The sequence below is a fragment of the Ammospiza caudacuta genome, chromosome 5 (genome assembly GCF_027887145.1).
Source record: "Ammospiza caudacuta isolate bAmmCau1 chromosome 5, bAmmCau1.pri, whole genome shotgun sequence".
NCBI lineage: Eukaryota > Metazoa > Chordata > Aves > Passeriformes > Passerellidae > Ammospiza > Ammospiza caudacuta.
Genome location: NC_080597.1, coordinates 26587763 through 26593997, shown reverse-complemented (window position 1 = coordinate 26593997; position 6235 = coordinate 26587763).

Sequence of the window (6235 nt, the reverse complement as noted above, 5' to 3'; positions counted from 1 at the left end):
TTCAATCCCTGCACTGGAGGAATGTCTCTCTAGCCAAGCTTTGTCCTCTCCAGCCTTGCTGCCAGGCTGTGATCCCGGCTGGGCACACAAAGAGGGATGTGTCCCCCTTCTTTGCTTAGAGAGAGAGCGGGTAATTTATGGGCTGAGAACAGGTGAGCGTGCTGTGTGTATGCAGAGAGAAAGAAAGGAGCTCTGAATCCGTATCCTGGATTAAAAGTGCCTATTTAATAAGAGGGTTTCCCTTTTTTCCTTGTGATTCCTGATTCAAAACCCATGAAAAAGCACAAGGAGAAACCTAGTACATTCTTTTACAGACACCCTATTTTCCCTACTCTGTTTGCCTGAGGCACTAAAAAGGGAGCCACTTTTCTTGCTTTCTGGCATCCTATACAGCAATGGATTCAAATGTTACTTCCCAGATGCCTCAAGTTGAGAGTCCTTGACCCAGCTTTCATTTTATTAATTTAGTCTGAACTCTCTGATGTTTACTGTGCTACCTTTTACTGTACGTTTCAGGCACAGGAAAATCAGATTTAGGGATGTCTGTGTTTGAAGCCTCCACTGCTGTCCATTTTTCTGAAGGATCTATATTGGTGCAGGAGTGGAACCTATGGATTCGTCTGCTTCAATTATTAAATGAAGCAAGGCAACATTTTCCTTTGCAATGGAAAACTTTGGTTTGTTATTAAAACCTAGGCATTCAAGGAGCTCATATCTTGCTGCAGGAGCAGGAGGAGGAGGAAGAGGAGGATTTCACAGGAAAGTCTGATAGATCCCAGTACTCCTCATGAAAGAATCCATATATTTGGGTAAAATAGCTGAGTAAATTAGCCTAGAGACTCTCAGGGCAAAAACTATACCTCCTCTCCCTGGTCCTTGCCCCAGCTCAATTTTTGCTGTGTTAAACACACACAGTTTTGAAAGGGAGAAACATAGCGTTCTGGCAGAAGTACATGTGCATTCATGTTAAAAAATTTCTGAAGTAAAGAGAATTGAGACAGGCAGACTCCAAGTTTCCATCTCAGAATAGAATAAATACTTTTCTATGGTCATGAGTGAATTCAGCATTATCCCATACTCAGAGTGCCTGCACTGCCTGTCTCCACTGCCACCAGCTCGCTCTGTGCAGGCACCTGCTGCGATGATTCTGTAGTCCCATGTCACAAAATCAAATTGTGCATGTTTGTATAACTAGTCTGTCTCGGTCTGCAACTTTAAACCTCCCTGCTGCTTGCAGTGACAGGTTGATTTTCTGTGTGTGCTTAAATTAGATGCTCACATGCAAATTTACAACTTGAAAGTGTCCTTGTGAAGGCTTTATTTTTGTTCTGATTGTATTGTACTTTTTTATTGAAACTGAAGGCAATGTCAACTGAGAAATATACTTTTGTTCTTCTATATTTGAAATCAAAACAAGCACAAAGTAGGAAATAGGATAAATAAGTGACAACTCTTGAAAGGGGATTAGAAAGCAGCAGTGTAATGATGCATAAATCCCATGTTTTGTGTACAAAAGTTTCTTCAGAAAAAAAGGCAGGTTTGATATCAAAATGTTTAAGTAGTACCAAAAGACTTTAACATTTTACTATTTTTAATGCAGAAGTGGGAAAATAGTGATAAATGCAATTTCATTAATTTAAAAAAAATATTAAATACTGCCTTTGGAATTACTGCTCACCCAGAATTTCCTTGCTTTGTATTATGTTAAAATAAAGATGAGTGGCAAAAAATAGACCCTTGAAATGCAAATGAACATTCTGCAAATTAAAATAGTTCAGTTGACCCCCTTTCTCAAATGACTGAGTTGCTGAAATGTAACAAATTATTTAATTTCAAAACAAGAAATTATTTACTTTTAAATTACCGGAGAATGAAGAAGTTATTTTTCTGCCAAGTTCTAATATGCCGGCTTTTGCAGGGTAGTTTGGGGATATTTTTATATTTCTGCTTGACCTGGAAATGCAGATGACTCTCATTTGTTACAATTATTGTGCTGCCCATCTAATTTAGTCTATAAATTCCTTGAGGCAGGAAACACATCTTCCTCTGGGATTGCTGAGCTCTGAAGGAAACCCTTTCAGCAGAAGGCGGCTGTCTAGAACAAAATTGTGCCGTGTTGATTTTCTCAACTCATCCTCTCAGTGCCAGGCAAATCTAGAGGTCCACACAGCCCCTGAGGTTTATAAATTAAAGAATTTCAGAAAGTGAAAAATTCTGGATGCATAGATTTAAAATCTACTTGAGATCAATACTTTGGAATTTTTTGTCCTATACTGGCTATCTCAAGGAGGAAGAAGAATTGTGTTTTCCCTGTCAGTCATGAAAAAGGACTGTTCCTGGCCCACTGGTCTCTTCCACTGGATGAAGGCAATAATGGGATGATATTCCTTCCAAAGCCTCTGAAGCTTCTCCTTTAAACTCTGTGCACAAATGTGACTCAGAGTCGGAGCTGTCCAGTGTTTATGCACAGCGTGGATGCTGCAGCTCACAGCAGCTCCTCTCCCAGGGCCTCTGCTCACTCAGCTGTTCAGAGCAAGTCAGCCAGCTCAGGCAGCCAGAGACACACCTGCACCTGCAAATTGCCCACACCACCTCTGAAGCCTCATGTCCTTGCAGGTTGTCTTCCATCATTTATGCCGTACTGGACTCCATCAATCCCCCCAGCGACACCTGAGCTGCTCTGATCTCCTCAAAGTTCAACAGCTGGCAGTGATCTAGTGGAAAGCTCACACAGCCGGCTTCTGGAGCCCCTTTCACCTCGGATTTATTAGCCCTGTGGTCTCTGTAGATTCCTCAAAATGCCCATAAATTAGAAATAATATTAAAAGGGACACTGTAGGTTTAAACAGATAACGTTTATGATTTTTTTTAATGGCACAGTTATTATCAATTGACATTTAAAATGGCATCATAATCCATCAAGGTGAAACAGATTCAGAAAAATATTTCTCCCAAGCCAAAACCCTTAATGGCAGCAGCAGGATTGCAAGAGAGGAAGGAGACAAACAGTTTGAGCCCAGGTCACTGATTACATAATTTAGAGGTGGTTTTTAACAACTTCACCCTCTGTTTAATCCATTCTTGTATTTCATAATGCTTCTTCTCCACTGCCAGCCCCCCATAGCCCTTTGCAGAGGTTTTTCTATCAAAAATCTTTAGTTAGTTCATGATAGGGAGCAATTTGCTTTGAATGGAGCAGGAGCTGTTATATGTTGAAAGGGCTGGAGAGATGAAAGGTTGTCCTTTTCATAACAATTCAGGCCATGGGGCAGCAATTGACATGGAGAACTGTCCAGCATGGCTATAAACAAGCTTTGATTTTTTTGCTGTTTGCCTGATGGAAAGCTAAAAATAAAGAAGGAACATGCTTAATGAGGTCCATCCTTGCAAACATGGGGGAGAACAACAGTTCTCTCCCCACCTACTGAAGAAGGCCACAGAATCCATATGTACATAAATGAAACCAATTCTCCAGAGAAAAAGGAGAGGGATAAGCCCAAGGAATCAATAACAGAGTAAAACATAAAGTCCATGACCTGTAGCTCATTATTTCAGATGGGTTGTTGCTTGGTAGTGAATATATGTCTGTGGTGATGCATGGAAATGAACTTCTGGTGACCTGGAATGGTTCTTCATCATCCAGGTGATGCAGACAAGGAGAAGGCACTGAATGCAACTGGGAATCACTGGTGCAATGCTGAGCTGCTGTTGTCCTGCAGTGGTACCTGCAGTTAAAGCCTCATCCATTAAGGAGATGCCAGCAGAAGGGACTCTGAAACAGTGGCATGGCAAACTCTCTTATTGGCCAACGAGGAGGAGACTGGCTCTGCCAATGGGCAATTAAAGGTATCCTTAGGCAAATGTCTGAGGGAAATGTACCTAACACCCCTCAGGATGCACTTCTCTTCCTGTATTTCCAAGAGAAAAAGCCTCAAGAAGTAGCGTAGATTAATTGTCTAAAAGTTACATGCCTGGAGTACAGTACATACATCCTCCACTCCCAAACCAACTATTCAATGCGCAGATTGGGAGTGTGAGACTAAGTTAATTTTGTTCTGTGTTCTTAACCACGTTGGCTTTTTTCAGTGTATTTATATGAAAAAAAAACAGCACAGACAGACCAAGTGAGTACTTAAGCAGGAGTCACCCTTTAGCTGGTTTAGCTGGCCATCAGGGTGTTGGCTGTGAGGGAAATGTTCATGTTACAGTAATGGGGTGGAGCAGGCATCTGTTGTCTCATTCCTGAGAAGCCTGGTCTAGAAGTAATTCACAGCCTGGCTACAAGTTTCATGGGAAGCAGCCTTCCCATGCTGGGAAGATTTTGAGATTGTAAGCTCCCACACCAAGCCAGAACAAAATGTCAAACTCTGATAGACTCGAAAAAGAACGTAATTTTTGTTTTGGGTTAGCTTTTTTTTTTCAGTCTATTAGTCTCAGTTCAATAAAAACATTTCATTTTGATCATAATAAAATGTTTTGTCTTCCTGTTGAACTTTCAATTACTTTCCCACTGTAATCAATTTGTTTTTAAATAAAGCAGTAATCTTGAACATGGCAAAATGGCCTTTTAAAGACTATTGGAACAGCATGTTTCAAGAACATGAAGAATTTTTAAAATTTATTTTATTTTAATGAACAGTGAATCCAAACAACACCAGCCTGGTAGTGCAGAGCTCTGTGTGTGCAGAGCAAATGCACGTTTTTGCAGCTGACCCAGTTTCCTGGTTTCATAGATGGAAAAAAAAAAAAAAAAAAAAAACATTTGGGGAAAGTTGTAGCATGTGTGTTTTTCCTAAGGGTGCTGTCTGTCCTGATTAACAGGATGCATAGTTATTATATTATATTATATTATATTATATTATATTATATTATATTGTTAAGCCCACTTTTTTGGTAGATATTTTTCTCAAATTCAGCAGTCCACTTAGTGAGGTATCCTGGAAAACAGTTACTGCATAGATAATTTATGTGGGAATAAAGAAATTCTATACTGCATGTGTAACAGGGTTTTTATCTGTCTGGGATGGTCACAGATTCCAGCATGTATGGATTTGCCAGCCTTACCGTCCTCTAAAACTGCTGTGATTTCCACAAGGAAAAAGCAGTACCATGTCATAAAGTTCCCAACTGGCTCTGGCACCCTGCATGGATTTTAACCACCTTTCTTTCACATGATGGGCTTTGCAAACAGTGTTGTGAAACAGTGCTTTATTTACCACTAATTAATTCAATGTTCAGGCTGACAGAGCCAGCATTAGGGGATCACTGCTTGAATATTTCTGCCTCTCAAAGCCACGCAGGAGAGGGCAGCATGGCCTGTGGGATAAGCACAGCAGGGCTGAGACAGCCCAGGTGGGGAAGTGAAATTGTCTTACATCCTCATCTTCCACTTTGAGACATTCCCATGATGAAAAGATGTCACAGAATGAGAAGTGGTAGTCTTACCCATCTGATTTGCATGCAAGGATTCTCCTGCAGTTACTTCATACACTAAAGCCTGTGATTTATAAGCCAAGAGCAACCCTGATTTTATGCATAAAAGGGTTTTTGCAGCTTTTCAGGGTGGGAAAGAATTTTAGGAATAGAATAGAATAGAATAGAATAGAATAGAATAGAATAGGACTGTTTTGGTTGGAAAGGACCTACAGTGATCATCCAGACCAATTGCCTGACTAATGCAGGGCTAACCAAATTAAAGCATGTTATTTAGGGAAATATCCAAATGCCTCTTAAACACTGGAGCATCAACCACTTCTCTAGGAAGACTGTTCCAGTGTTTGACTACCCTCTCAGTGAATAAATGCTTCCTAACATCCAGTCTAAACCTTCCCTGGCTCAGCTTTGAATTATTCCTACACAGCCTAGCACTGGATACCAGGCTGAAGAGATCAGCACCTTCTTCTCCACTTCCTCTCTTCAGGAAACTTTAGAGACCATCCAATATCTATAAGGAAACCCAGTTACTTAAAATCAGTTAAAGGCTGGTTGCTAAAATCTGTTTTCAGGTGACTTATTCTAGAAAGCACATGAGAAGCTGAGAGTTTCCCTGTCTTCTTTAAACTTCAGTCTTTGCAGCACCTATACATGCAATTTTAAGAAGTTTATAGTGGGGAAGATTAAAATAATTTGTGATTTTGTCTGTCAAATACCACAAACCATACTTATCTCACAAAGTGAAGGGAGTGAACTGATCCTGAATCCTCTTGCCTGACAAGACCTTAAGTATTATTTCAGG